Source organism: Cotesia glomerata, linkage group LG6 (genome assembly GCF_020080835.1).
Source record: "Cotesia glomerata isolate CgM1 linkage group LG6, MPM_Cglom_v2.3, whole genome shotgun sequence".
Taxonomy (NCBI): domain Eukaryota; kingdom Metazoa; phylum Arthropoda; class Insecta; order Hymenoptera; family Braconidae; genus Cotesia; species Cotesia glomerata.
Genome location: NC_058163.1, coordinates 712495 through 729479, shown reverse-complemented (window position 1 = coordinate 729479; position 16985 = coordinate 712495). Strand labels below are relative to the sequence as shown.

Sequence of the window (16985 nt, the reverse complement as noted above, 5' to 3'; positions counted from 1 at the left end):
GAATAATGTTTGCCATTGGATTGAATCCTTTTCAAGAGCAGAGTTGTCGAGTGGATCAACCGTAAAATTTTATTTTTTCTTTGTATTTTATTTATTTATTTATTTAGTACACTTTTCACTTAAATAAATCACATTTTATATTTTTTAATTTTTCGCATTAAGGTTTGATTCAAAAAATAATTAAATTTTAATTTAAAGAAAAAAATGCAAAATTACATTAAATAATAATTAGATAAATTTTTTTAAGATTATTTAGTTGGTAAAAAAAATATCTGAATGTTTTTTAAATAAATTATTGCAAAGAAAATTTTTTTAAAATTGTAAATAATTATAAAAGCAATTTTTTTTTATTTATTTTAATTTTTTTAGTAAAAATAATATTTATTTCAATTTAAAAAATTATTTTTATAAAAATAAAATTATTTTTAATAATTTAAAAAATTATTTAAAAAAAAAAATGATTTTTATAAAAAAAAATTTATTTTTAATAATTTACAAAATTATTTTTATTAAAAAAAAATTATTTTTACAAAAAAAACTTATTTTTACCAAAAAAAAATTCATTTTTAATAATTTAAAAAATAATTTTTATAAAAAAAAACTTTATTTTTACCAAAAAAATTCATTTTTAATAATTTAAAAAAAAAAATAATTTTTACAAAAAAAATTAATTTGTTTTTTTTAAATAAAATTTTGAATTTAAAATTTTCTCGCGCCTGCGCAGAAGCATGCGTAGTAACCTGCGCAGAAAAAGCTGCGCATTAGCATGCGCAGAAATAGCTGCGCAGTAACACAAGCGACGTCGCAAAGTTTTTTTAATTTTTTTATTACATACGGTGCGACATTTTATCTAAAAAATTTTTACCACGTGCATACGCGAAAAATAAATCTGTTAAATTAAAAAATATACAAATGGTGCTGGACCTCGATTTATTTCGTGAAGATAAAGGAGCCAATGTCGAGCTGGTGAGAGAAAACCAGCGAAAGCGGTTCAAGGATGTCGGCTTGGTTAACCTGGTGATTGATAAGGATAAAACTTGGAGGCAATGCCGTCATCGTGCGGACAATTATAATAAATTAAAAAACTTGTGCTCCAATATTATTGGAGAGAAAATGAAGAAAAAAGAACCCATCGGAGATGATGACACTTTGCCCGAGAGTGTTGTTAGTGGTTTGGAGGCCATCAATGCAGATATTCTCAGGGAGCTGACAGTCTTCAAGATCAAGAAAATCAGGAGCCTGATCGACGAGGCTATCATTAAAAATCAGGAAGAGCTGGAAAAAGTCGAGCTGGAGAGAAATTCTGCATTGAGGGAAGTTGGCAATCATTTGGATGGTACTGTTCCTGTCAGCAATGACGAAGATGAAAATCGGGTATGTATTTTTTTATTCATGATTTTTAATTAAGAAACAGCTGTCCAATTTTTTGGAGTTTTATAATGATTCAATTATTATAAAAATATTTGACATTTAGAAATTTAAAAACATTGCAAGTGCTATTTTAAAAATAAATTTTATTTTTTTTATTTATTCGTAACAAAAATTAAAAAATTATGACGCTAAGGTTAGCAAACTTGGCATTTAAAAAAATTAATTATAAGTAAATAAATAAATAAATAAAAAAAAAAAAAAAGGCCATTCGGCAGCCGAAATGGAAGTAGATTTTTCAAATAAAGAAAATTGATTTTTAATAAAATCATATAACTACTAATAATGTATAACTTTATTCATGAATTAAAAATAAAATTCAACAATAAATTAAAAACTATTTAGAACAAATTTTCGAAAAAAAATTAACTTTTGAAGAAAAAGTTTCTCAAAGAATTGAAAAGATTATAAAATTTGAATTATAAATGACAAAATTTTAAATAACTGCTTAGGAACAACAATTTGCAAATCAATCAGATGTTTGAAACCGGATAAAATTTTAATTGCAGAAAACAATATATAGAACTAATTTGTGACATATTTACTGACGAATTACCTGAAAACATTACACGAAAGACTAATCATTATCGTAATTATTGAATTTACATCATGATTAAGCTATGATGCAGACAATAATTCTAAAACGGCTGCAACAGTAAAACTGTTTCATTAAACGAATTCTAAAAGGAGTAATATTGAGGCTATTACCACTTCTGAGTAGTGGAAATTGAAGCTTATTAAAAGAGCTTTACGATGCATTTTACCGAATTTTGATATCTTGTCTCGATCATTAATTATATCAAGTTGAAGTAGTAAAAACATCAATTTTTATGATTTTCAAAATTTCAAAATCCTGTCATTTCCAAATTACTTGCCCGATTAAGCTCATCTTCGAACATAACCTTGGTCTTGATCGATAGATAAAGCATGTTGAGTTTGAGAAGAATCGGTTATAAATTGAAAACGCTATCGTGCTGACAAGCCGCGTTATATCGTACACGCAGAAAAAAATTTTGTTAAAATAACCTAAGAAATGTTGTGGTAACAAATGAATTTGTTGACATAGCGATAACAAATTATATGTTAAAATAACAAAATTAAGGTTATAACAAGTTATTGATATGTTATAACCACAAAACAATTTTGTTACTATAGCAAAATCTTTAAGTTGATTCGACAAAATACTTTAGTTGGTATAACAAATTTTTTTGTTAAAACAGCAAAATTAATCTATTAAAATAACAAAGAGAATTTGTTGAAGTAACAAATATATTTGTTACAGTAAATTTTATAAGAATACATTTAAAGATATGCTATAATCAGCTATAGCTGATTTGAAAAATATTTTGGCAACAAATTAATTTTTGTTATTGCAATAAAATCATTTTGTAACAGCAACAAAATCATTTTATTGCAGCAACAAAGTCATTTTGTGACAGCAACAAAATGATTTTGTTAGAGCAACAAATTGATTTTTGTGATTTAACGAACTGGTTTGTTAGTACAACTTGAAACATTTTGTTAATGCAACTAATGGATTTGTTGCTTTTTAACTACACTCATTTGTTACCACAACGTATTTTTCAGTTATCCCGTCTTTTGTTATTTTAACAAAATCGTTTTTATGCATGTATAAATATATATATATATATATATATATATATATATATATATATGCTATATATATATATATATATATATATATAAACTTTTGAACTATATACATTTTCTGACTCAGTTTGTCGAGCTGAGTCAGAAAACGACTAAATTTTTTCAAAGTTGCGCCATGAGGACGGCTGCAATAGTTAGATTTTTATAAAATCTACTAAAAACGCCATTCGGTCACACCCGAAATAGAAGGTAGATTTCACTGAATGAAATTCTTGATAGAACGACGTACATAAGTCGGTTGTACTACACATTGCCTAAAAATGGTTCAATTGCACTCTTAAATTTGAAAAATAACTAAAAATGGTCAAAATGTCAATTTTATACACCCCTAATTGAAGGCGAGTTCACGAGCTTCACATGAATTTATCAAAAATTAGCAATCTCTCTTTTCAATCGAAAGTTATACATCAATGAAGTCACCGAAAACATGATTTTCACTATTTTGATAATTTTGAGGAGCTACCATTTCTAAACTTATTAACGAATTTCTCTCATTTTATGGCTCATGCAAGCTAATTATCCTAGGAATCTATATACTAAATTTCGTTAGGGTCTGTTAACAATTCTCGATAGAATAACATTCATAAGTCGGTTGTACTACACATTACCTGAAAATGGTTCAGTTGCACTCTTAACTTTGATAAAATAACTGAAAATAGTCAAAATGTCAATGTTATATACGTCAAATTAAAGGTAATTTTATGAGCTATCACATGAATTTTTCAAGAATTAGCTGTCTCTGTTCAATCAAAAGTTATACATCAATAAAGTGACCAAAGACGTGATTTTCACTATTTTGAAAAATTTTAAATGGCCGCCATTTCTAAACTAATTGACCGATTTTGCTCATCTTTTGAACTCGTTCAAGTTAATTACCCAAATAATATGTATACCGAGTTTCATCTAAATCCGTTGAGAATTGTAGACACTATCGTTTCCACAAGCCGCGTTATATTACATATGTATATATATATATATATATATAGATAAATATATAAACTTTTGAACCAATGCTAATTTTGAGCTTTACTCGACTACTTAAGAGATAAAATGACAAAATTCCGTGTTAATTCCGACACAAGGACCAATGTAATAAATAGATTTCTACGAAATCTTCCTAAAAAGAAATTAAAACTAAAAGAAATAAAAAATTTTTTTAGTAATAAACCAAGTCTAGGAAAATCAATTTTCAAAAATTGCATTTATAGTTTTTAGAGCTTCTAAAGATGGAATTTTTAAATAATTTTGTTTGTTATAAATTAATGAATAAATAATTAGTAAAAATAGCACTTATGTGACTGCCGTGACTTGTGAACTATAGATAAATAGAATTTTGTTTTATTGAATAATGACTTTTGTTAAATTGCACTGTACTTTCTTGAATATTGACGATTTTAAAGATATAAGCTCATCTTGATGTTACATTCATCGAGAGCTTTCATTTGAGTACACACATGCATTTTTGATATATTTTTCATATATACATATATATCGCGAGACTAATGCAAAAAGGGCGTATAGCTACAGGTTAGTAGGGATCCATGCTAAAAGGGCGCATAAAAAAAATTTTTTTTGCCATTCTTCTTAAAATCGCTCAAAACACAAAGATCTGTAAAAAAAAAAATTCGAGTATCCTAAAGCTAAAAGGGCGTAACTCAAGACATGCGCCCTTTTAGCTTTTAAAAAAGTAGTGCCTAATGCTAAAAGGGCACCTAAAAAAAATTTAAGTTTTTATAAAAAATTTTGATAAATAGCTTCACAAGACATAAAATAAAAAAGTTTAATGAATAAAAAAAATTTCTTAACAGCCGGTCCCTACACGGAAAGAACAAGATGACACTGGGTATCATCCCAGATTATACTCAGTGATATCTGTGGTGAAAAAAAATTTCAGATAGTAGCTAAAAAAATCCAGATTATACTGCGTGATATCTGGATTATACTCATTGTAATCTGGATTATATTAACTACTATCTGAAATTTTTTTTTACTCAGTATAATCCGGGATGATATCTAGTGTCATCTTGTTCTTTTCGCGTACGATTGCAGCTTCATATTTCTCCTCTAGACAAAGAAAAATTTTGAAAAAAACGCTCTGCTACGTAATAAATTTTTATAATTATCTATTTCGTATAGCAGGGGTGTTTTTCTCAAAACTGTCATTTCATTAAAAGAAAACATAAAACTTTAATAGCTTTATAATCTTAAATGCACCGAGGATAGTACTTTTTCTTGCAGTGAGTGTGACGCGAGAAAAAGAGGGGATCGGCTGTTTTTAAGAACTTAAACAATATTGAAAAATAATAATTTTTAACTATTTTTATACAAGCAATGGATAATTAAATTAATTGAAAACTAATGGGATTGAAATAATTTTCAAATAAAAAATAAATTAATACAATCACGCATATTTTGCAATTTTTTAAAAATATTTTTAATTTTTATTTTAAAAGAGTGGATGTTGAGTTAGACTACGTCTCTTTCGTTTGAATCTACCGTTTTTTTTAATTTTTAGGCTAAAAATGAGCATTTTAATGAATAATTTAGAAAAAAAATTTATAAGCCCTTTTAGCTTTAGGTCATAAAATTTTCAAATTCCTTAAAGCTAAAAGGGCGCATAATTAGTCATACGCCCTTTTAGCTTTAGGAAATCAATGCTTGATTTTTCGACGAAGAATACGTCAACTAGTCGATTGGTGATAAAAAAAAAATTATGCGCCCTTTTTGCATTAGTCACGCGATATAATATATATAAATATATGAAAAATTGATGTGGGTACTCAAATGAAAGGTCTCGATAAGTGTAACATCGGGATTGGCTTATATTATTAATAATGTCAATATTTCTCAAGATACAAGGTCATTTCTTAATTATTGACATTTTTTAAAATATAAACTCATTTCGATGTTAAACTCATTGAGACCTTTCATTTAAATACCCACATGGCATTTTTCATATATTTTATATATATGGTATTTGTGAAATATATAAATATAAAAAATATATGAAAAATTGATATGGGTACTCAAATGAAAGGTCTCGATGAGTGTAACATCGGGATGAGCTTATATCTTTAAAAATGTCAATATTTCTGAAAATACAAGGTCATTTCTTAATTATTGACATTTTGTAAAATATAAACTCATTTCGATGTTAAACTCATTGAGACCTTTTCATTTAAATACTACATGGCATTTTCATATATTTTATATATATGGTATTTGTGAAATATATATATATATATATATATAATATATATGAAAAATTGATATGGGTACTCAAATGAAAGGTCTCGATGACTGTAACATCGAGATGAGCTTATATCTTCAAAATTGTCAATAGTTCACGAGATACTAAGTCATTTCTTAATTATGTATCTAGAAATAGAGTATTTTCGAATGCAGCTTAAATACTCTTAATAAATTGACTATCGGTGAGAATGATATGAATAAAAATAAAATTTTAATAAAATTCCATATTCAAGAATTATAAGTAAAATTAACAAAACATTTTTTTTATAATTAATTTGTAAAATACTCTATCTCTAAATACATAATTAAGAAATTACCTTTGTATCTTGCGAACTATTGACATTTTTAATGATATAAGCTCATCCCGATGTTCCCCTCATCAAGACCTTTAATTTGAGTACCCACATCAATATTTCATATATTTTTTATATTTATATATATTATATATATGTATATATGAAAAATATATCAAATATGCATGTGGGTACTCAAATGAAAGCTCTTGATGAGTGTAAAATCGTGATGAGCTTATATCTTCAAAAACGTCAATAGATAAGAAAGTACAGTGCAATTTAACTAAAAAAAAAAAAAATTCCAGGTGGAGCGAACATTCGGAGACACAACAGCGGAAAAAAAATACTCTCACTTCGACCTAATCCAGATGATCGACGGAATGGACGGCGAAAGAGGAGCAGCAGTATCCGGAAGCCGAGGGTACTTCTTAACCGGTCCGGCAGTACACTTAAAGCACGCACTGATCCAACTGGCTATCAATAAACTGAGTGCTAAGGGGTACAAGCCTATGGACACTCCGTTTTTCATGCTGAAGGACGCGATGCAGGAGGTCGCCCAGCTGGCACAATTTGACGAAGAGCTCTACAAGGTGATCGGAAAAGGCGACGGAGACAGCGAAGAAACCGAGGAGAAGTATCTGATCGCTACTTCGGAGCAGCCTATTGCGGCTTTTCACCGCAACGAGTGGATCCCTGAGAGCGAGTTGCCTATTAGGTACGCTGGGTTCTCGACTTGCTTCCGCAAAGAGGCCGGCTCTCATGGTCGCAACACCCGAGGAATCTTCCGGGTTCATCAGTTTGATAAAGTCGAGCAGTTTTGCCTCACCTCGCCGCACGATAATAAATCTTGGGAGATGATGGACGAGATGATTGCTAATGCAGAGGAGTTTTATCAGGAGCTGGGGATTCCTTATAGGATTGTTAATATTGTTTCGGGGGCATTGAATCACGCTGCTTCGAAAAAGTTGGACCTCGAAGCCTGGTTTCCGGGATCTAAAGCTTTTAGAGAGCTTGTTTCTTGCAGTAATTGTCTGGATTATCAAGCCAGGCGTTTGCTTGTTAGGTAATTATATTAAGAAATTACCTTGTATCTTGAGAAATATTGAGATTTTTAACGATATAAGCTCATCCTGATGCTACATTCATCGAGACCTTTCATTTGAGGACCCACATCAATTTTTCATATATTTTATATATTTATATGTATTATATATATGTATATATGTATACATGAAAAATATATCAAAAATGCATGTGGGTACTTAAATTAAAGGTCTCGATGAGCGTAACATCGAAATGAGTTTATATCTTGAAAAATGTCAGTAATTAAGAAATGATCTTGTATTTTGAGAATTATTGACATTTTTAAAAATATAAGTACATTTTGATGTTACATTATTGAGACCTTTCATTTGAGTACCCACATCAATTTTTTTATACTTATATATATATACTTATATATATATATATATATATATATATATATATCCTACATATACACATATGTATATTAATATATATATATTATATATATGTATATATGAAAAATATATCAAATATGCATGTGGATACTCAAATGAAAGCTCTTGATGTGTGTAATGTCGAGGTGAGCTTATATCTTAAAAAATGTCAGTAATTAAGAAATAACATTGCATCTTGTGAACTATTGACATTTTTAAAGATATAAGCTATTCCTGATGTTACACTCATCGAGACCTTCCATTTGAATACCCACATCAATTTTTCATATATTTTATATATTTATATATTTCACAAATACCATATATATGAAATATATATAAAATGCTATGTGGGTACTTAAATGAAAGGTCTCGATGAGTGTAACATCGAAATGAGTTTATATCTTAAAAAATGGCAGTAGTTAAGTAATAACATTGTATTTTGTGAACTATTGACATTTTTAAAAATATAAGCTCATCCCGATGTTACACTCATCGAGACCTTTTATTTGAGTACCCACATTAATTTTTCATATATTTTATATATATATTTATATATTTTACAAATACCACTTATATGAAATATATATAAAATGTCATGTGGGTATTTAAATGAAAGGTCTCGATGAGTATAACGTCAAAATGAGTTTATATCTTAAAAAATGTCAGTAGTTAAGAAATGGCACTGTATTTTGTCAACTATTGACATTTTCATAGATATAAGCTCATCCCGACATTATACTCATCGAGACCTTTCATTTGAGTACCCACATCACATTTTTATATATTTCATATATTTATATATATACTATATATGTATATATCATAAATATATCAAAAATGCATGTGGGTACTCAAATGAAAGCTCTTGATAAGTGTAACATCGGGATGAGCTTATATCTTTAAAAATGTCAATATTCAAGAAAATACAGTGCAATTTAACAAAAGTAATTATTTAGTAAAGACCCTGTATCTTTGTGTACTATCGACATTTTTAAATATATAAGTCACCTCGACATTACACTCATCGAGACCTTTTATTTGAGTCCCAACATCAATTTTTCATATATTTATATTTATATATATATGTATATTTGAAAAATATATTAAAAATGCATGTGGGTACTCAAATGAAAGCTCTTGATGAGTGTAACATCAAGATGAGCTTATATCTTTAAAAACATCAATATTTAAGAAAGTACAGTGCAATTTAACAAAATTAATTATTTAATAATGCAAAATTTTATTTATTTGTAGTTCACATGTCTCGGCAGTCACATAGTGACTGCAAGGTTGCTAGTTATATAAATAATAATTTTTTTTATTTTTATAAAAAAAATATGAAAATTAATTATAGCAAAATTTACATAAAAATTTTAAATGCTATTTTCTGTAACAAATTTATTTGTTTGAAATAATTTTTAAAATAGTAAAGTGACTACTAATTTAAATATCATAAAAATAATACCATTTACTGGTAATGCATCTTTAAATAATAATTAATCATTAAAAAGTTCAGTATAATATTAAATATAATAGAATAAATTATCAGCAGTTGTTGGAAAGATTACTTGTGATTATCAAAAGTAAACATTAATATGTATGTAAAATTATTTTTAATTTAAATTTTAACTTTACAGAATTTAAAAATGCCTCTTTTTACATTTTTTTTTTTTTCTTAAATTACAATTAATTTAAAAAATATTTATAAATTATTGCACTGAATTTTTTAATAAAATTAAAAAAATAATTTATATTTATTATTAATTAAATAATTTTATAGTTTTGTAATTTTAAAATAATATTTTTATCAATTGAACAAATAAATATTTTTTTTCAGGTATGGACAGACCAAAAAAATGAACACAGCTGTTGATTACGTGCACATGCTAAATGCAACGATGTGTGCGACAACACGTGTAATTTGCGCAATTTTGGAGGTCAACCAAACGGGAGACGGGAATAAAAATTCCGTCGGCGCTTAAATATTGGATGCCTGAAAAATACCGCGAGGAGATTCCTTTGTCAAACCCGCTCCTATTGACAAACCCGAGACGAAGAAACAGAAAAACAACGAGAAAACATGGCGAAGTGATTCGCTATTTATAATTAATTAAAAATCTCGCATTTAATTTTTGTAACTGCTTTTTTATGTAGTTCAATAAATTAATTTATAATTTCACTAACAAATTTAGTTTTATTGCAGTCAATAAAAATTATATGGGTGATTCTCTGTAAGGACGTCTTAAATCTGTACAAAATTATCCGACCAAATTATTTTTGATTTTATTAGAAAACGCCATTCGGCCATACCCGACATGGATAGGTAGATTTCATCCATTGAACATTTAATTAAAAAAATCAAATTGACTAGGTCATGTCCTAAAATTTTTTTTTCATTATATTTTTGCAAATAACGATATGAGACCGACTACAACAAATATATAATCAAAGACATCTACCTAACAAATAGGATTTGTAAGAAATGAAAGTCATTTGACGATAAAAGCTAAAAATTAATTTATTCTTATTTTTTTTTTAATTTTTCCAACTACGAAATAAATTGAAAAAAAAGCGACGAAAAATAGCTCAAATTGAAGATAATTATATGAATTTTAACGAAAATTTGATAGATTTAAGCTATCTTTTACGGCTTAAAAATTATGTGAAGAAAAAGGGCCGAAACACAATCATTGAAAAATTTTTTTCAAATTTTCAAAGTCACAGAATTAATTAAAAAATCATCAAAACTAGACAAATGATAGTTTAAATTGAAGGTAATAAACTGAAGTTTAAAGATAAATTAGATAGATTTTATCTTTTTTACACCTGGAAAATTATTTTCACAAAATATACAAAATCTCAAAATTTTTGAAAATGAAAAAATTTTCAAACACCCACAACTCGAAAACTAACCAGCCGATTTTTGCTCATCTTCGAACTTGATCTTGGTATTGATCCATAGAATAAGTCCACAAAATTTCATAAAGATCGGTTGAGAACTGTGGGCGCAATCCTGCTGACATGGCGCGTTATATCACATATATATATATATATATATATATATATATATATATATATATATATATATATATATATATATATATATATATATATATATATATACATACATAAATACATAAATAAACTTTTGAGCCAATGCTATTTTTTCGACATTACTCGATGAAATAAAACATATTATGACAAAATTTTATTAAAATTAAGACATGAGACCGGCTACAATAGTTAGATTTCTAAAGAAATCTACCTAATTAACAAGGGCTACAAAACTATCAGCTTAATCATAATAAATAAACAGCCGAATTAATTTTTGCTTTTTCGATATTTGTGTATCTTTTGCCATATAACATCACAGGGGACTGTTTTTTTTTTTTTTATCAAATTGAGAAAAATCAAGCAAACTATTTCAATGCATTCAACTTTTCAAGTTCTCAATGAATGTTTACATTAATTAGAATAATATTAAGACTTATGGATCCAATTTTATAAATAAATTATAAATAAAAATAGTCGCCAGGGGACTGAGTTTTGAAGTGGCCCAGACACATATTTCCAGCACAAACGGTGCTTTGACACTAAATAAAATGCCGATAAAGCGCTAACAGCCCTATGGTTATTAACTCAAGGCTAGTTAGGTCCTTATAAACCTTACAAAGGGTAAAATAACACGCTGGATTTTTTTTTGGCTTTGAACCTCTGGCAGGGGACTGTTCTTAAAATGCCTGGGACAAACTTTGGTTTAATGAATTTAATGAAACAAATTAATTTTCGGTACTTTTTATTGAAGAAGATTGTTAGTTAACTCATTAAGTTTATAAACATTATGGACCAAATTATATATTATGGATGAATAACTTAAAATTTAATCTTAAAGTTTTATTTTGGGAATGGGACAGCCCAGGGGACTGTTATTTTGGTGGTTTACCAATTTATAGCAAAAAAACCAAAATTTATTCCATTTTAGTTTTCAATGCTCTAAATAGAAATGTTTTTTTACTTTCGTAATAAATTTTTTTTAGTAACAAAATAAAAATTTTTCTTATAAAAAAATACCTGGGACAGCAAAAAATATCCTTACAGAGAATCACCCATATACTAGAAAAAAATGTTTAGTTAAAAAAATTAATTAATATATTTCGCGTTACTAGAACCATAAAGGTGTATAAAAAAATTTTTTTTGCTCCAATCAATGTAAAAATGTTGAAAATATTAACATCTATGGAAAAAACGAAAAAAAAATTTTTTTTTGTGATACGCCCTTATGGTTTTAAGAAAACATTTTTCTAAAACCATAAGGGCGTATCCTGTTTTTTCGGTTTATTATCAATTATGGGTCAGAGTGAGAAAAAAAATTGTAAAGATAATAGAATATCACTCCACAACTTGATTTATGTCAACAAATATTTATCTAAGTGAGAAAACTAATAAAAAATTCAGGAAAAATAAATTCATCAGAGTTATTACTCCAATGCCATCTCTATCATCAGGATCATCTGTGTCTAAGATTATAACAGTAAAAAAAAAGATTTCTTAATTTTTTATTTAACTAGATAATGACAAAAAAATTTATAAACTATGACCATGGCTGAAAATTAAACTTTGATAATACTGATGATATTTTGTGGGACAGTGCCTGATGTACAAAAATGATTTAGATCGTCAAACTTGCTTCAAGATATTGGTATTGAAGAATCATAACAATTCTCAAGAACAAAGTTTTTTTTGATTGACTTTTTTAAAATTACAGTTCTAAATGGCTTACAAAACTTTTTTGTTAATTGTAAATAGATCTGAAGTAAAAAAAAAATCAATTTTGAAAAACTTTGAGGCTAATTTTATTAACTTGAAGACATACCGATTGTTCTCAAGTTGTTATGAATTTATTTTTTCTTAATTTTTCATTCGTTTTTTCACTCAAATAAATATTTGTTGATATAAATTAAGTTATGGAGTGATAATTTCTATCACCTTTGCAATTTTTTTTCTTACTCCGACCTATAATTGATAATAAACCGAAAAAATAGGATACGCCCTTATGGTTTTAGAAAAATGTTTTCTTAAAACCATAAGGGCGTATCACAAAAAAAAAATTTTTTTTTCGATTTTTCCATATATGTTAATGTTTTCAATATTATCACATTGATTGGAGCAAAAAAAAATTTTTTATACGCCCTTATGGTTCTGCAGAACCATAAAAGCGTATATTTTGAGATACGCCCTTATAGTTTTAGTAACGCGATTTAATATATTATCTGTGACATGTCAAAAGGCTATTTCTGTAAAACCTTGGTTTTCATTACCAGTACTTTAATTAATTTTATTAATGATACTTTAAGTCCATTAAAATACTTTTAGGCTTGAGCGATAAAATGTATTATTTGTAAATTGATATTTAATTAGATATCTGAAAAATACCGCGAGAAATTTATCCGTCAAACCCGAAACAAAATTAATCAATTTCTTATTTAAAAATTGCTTATTTTTTCTAAAATAATTTTTTTTCTCCATGAATTACTCAAGTATTTACAGTTATTAAAAATTTATTTTGTACATTAATTATTTAATATAAAAATAATGTAACTTTACTGAATATTATTGTCAACTGAAGAGGAAGAGGGTCCAATTGAACTAAAAAAAAGTTTAGCAATTTTTTATTCAATTAAAACTAAATGATAATTTTTTTTTTTTTTGGAATGGTTAAGTCTACTATCATTATCAATAAATTAGTCAAATAAACAATGTGAATTTTTAAAAATTATTAATATCCAAACGCGCCTACTGGTTCAATTGACCCCCGCTCGAGGGGCAATTCAACCAATAATATTTTAAAACTCAAACCCCTAACTTTTAATAAATAATATATTAATTCGTTACTTGCTAATATATTACTATTGCACATTTTTAATGCACAGAATATTATATTAAATACCCATTAAAAAATCAATTTAAAAAGTAAGTTTTCATTATAAATTTAGTTCATCCAAATTGTTAGGTTATTTTTCTCAGTATTTTTCACGTAGAGGTCAAGATGCAAGCGTGCATGTCCACATGCTTCTCCACGTATGGTTCAATCGTCCCCGGACTGCTGGTTCAATTCGACCCCATATAATTTTATGCCCAACAATTAATAGTAAATAATAAATAAATAAACTATTATATCACTTTAAACAAAGTTGAGGGATTGCCATAAAGTATAAGTATATACAACTACTACAATTCAAAACTTTGTATCAATTAATTCCAAAAATTGAAATATTATTAAACAATTCTGGTCACCAACCGAAAAAAGGTTTACATGCCTAAAAATAAAAGAACAAATCTCAATTTTTCAAAATTTATTAATCTGCAATGATTTCAAATTTTGATCATATCCGAAGTTTAACATAAGAAGTCTCAATCTCTAAGAGCTGATGATGCATTTTTTCGATTTTTTAAGTCGAGTGGTTCAATCGATCCCCTTCTCTACCTATTTCTTCTCTAGCAAAACTTGCTTTTACTCTCACCAAAATACCTAATTTAAAATAAAGCAAGAAAGCTTAACCTCTTTGACCAAGTGACACATATCTTCCGAACAATCACCCGCTATTTTATTTTTTATCAATCAACTTAAAATAATTCCGGATAGTAATTTATAAATATTAACGAACATTTCCTTAAGATAACTGTGTAAAGAACACATTTTGTTTAACGTTGTAACAATTTTTAAACAAACAGCTGCTCTCTTAGATAACAATTTACCAACAGAAAGTAAAATTGAAGAATATTATGAAGCTTGACTATTACTTTTGGTGGGGTATTAAAGCGCATGGAGTAATCTTGGGTATTAAAGTTGGTATTTCTGTCAAGACTATACAGAAGTTTTCTTACAGGGAAGAATACGTATTTTACTGTAAAATATAACTTCGCTCTAACTTTGTGTCTCTAGGAAGAAAAAATACTTTTTTAATGACACTTATTAGAAATTTTTTAGAATTTTATAACAATAAAATTATGAAAAAATTCAAATTAAGTAAATTCCACATGTGAAAATTAAAAAAATCTATCAGTGGAAATTTTAGAAGCATTTTTTTATATTTTTAATGTAGAATTAACTCTACCGATTGAACTAACCGCCAAGATGGCTCTCGAGGTACCACCTACAGCTTCATGCTGAAATTGTCTGCAAAGAAAAATTTAAATTAATTATCAATTTCTTTTCAAAAATAAATTAATAACTTACTTATTTTACGGTCTTCATTGTGATTAATTTGTTGATGAATACAATTAATTACTTCTACTCATATACTCATTATATATTGAAAGTATGACCTAGAAAAATCATTGTCAGGTTCAATAATAATCATAAATTTCAATAAGACCGATAATAATAATAATAATAATAGATACTAATTAACGAATATTATAAAAAAGAATTTGAAGATAAAAAAAAATTGGTATTTTCTTGTCATTAAATTAATGATAGGTCAATGATAAAGTTTATCAAAGGAATAATTTATATTTCTCCAAAGAATTTTTTAATTAGATATCCATTTTAATTTTTTTTCTAATTTATTAATATTCAAAAATTTTTTATTGAATTTATTGTAAATTGTTTGATTAAATTAGACATTTTATATCATCTCAATAATTAAATATAAATTAATATAAACAAATTGAATTTTTGTATCAACAAGGTTTAAAAGTGATGGTTTAATAGCCTTGTCATTAACGAAAGTGATTAATACTTATCAATCAAACTGGCTCTTAACAAAATAGCCTTCTGACATTTTTGAGAGATAACGTAATTAGAAATTAATTTAGAGCGCTATTAAGATTTTAAGATTTCTTCAAAACAATCTAAAATTAAGAATTTTTCAATTTTTACTCTAAAAAAATAGAAAGCAAGGAAAACTATTTATGAGATGTTACAAAAGGTAAAGTAAAAAAAAGTAACAATTACAGGTAGATATAAGAATTACAAAAAGTGGTTATTATCATTTTGACCCACAATTCAAATAAATTTTCTTCATTTTTTCAATCATAATTTGAGACAGTTGTTATATGCGTTTTCTTCTTAATATAATTAATAATAATGTTTACTAGGATCAACTTTTCTTGGATTAAACGTCGCACTGGATTTGTGATGTAGATGAATGAGGTAGATAAAAATTTATTTGGCTCTGGAACCTAAGCTCACCAAAACCACCATCAATGTTTAAATTACATTGGTTTACATGGGTTACAAAGATTGCTTAACTAATTAAAGGTTTACAAATTGGAGATTTAATTTCAAATGTAACAAAATCCAAATAGATTATTTAATACAAACAAATAACTTAATTTAAAAGTGTAATAAATTCTACAAGAAAAATATTTAAATAAGATGAAAAATAAAGATTACCAATTGATAGTGTCATGTTCAAAAATTGATTTGAAGCAAGCATTTTTAAATTCAACCAAAGTATCTACAAGCCCACAGTCCTCAGCTGGCAGACATTCCAGATACGTATGCCATGAATTAAGAATGAATTATCATACATGACACAATTGGCCCTGCAGGTATGCGGAAGATAGTCTTGTCCGGACATCACCTCTACGCAGTGCTACAGGCAAAAAGTCTAGTTTTGTGGCGAAGATAGCTGCCGATAATTTAGTCGAATTTCATATAAATCAGAACAAGCAATGAAATAGTTTCTTCTCGCTGCAAACTTTAGCCAACCCTAACTTTTGAAATATGGAGTAACATGTTCATATTTTGCTACTTTATAGATAAAATCTAACACATGAATTCAATTTACGCTGCATCTTTAATAATAATTTGTTTGACATATTCGTATACGCCGCACAACAATAATCAAAGAGGAGGAGTATTATTAAAGTA

At 27.0% G+C, this 16985-nt stretch overlaps 1 pseudogene; it reads left to right on the top strand.

Moving 5' to 3' along the window:
• The first annotated feature begins 793 nt into the window (after positions 1–793).
• LOC123268217 lies at positions 794–10236 on the top strand (annotated as a pseudogene).
• The last annotated feature ends 6749 nt before the right edge of the window (positions 10237–16985 follow it).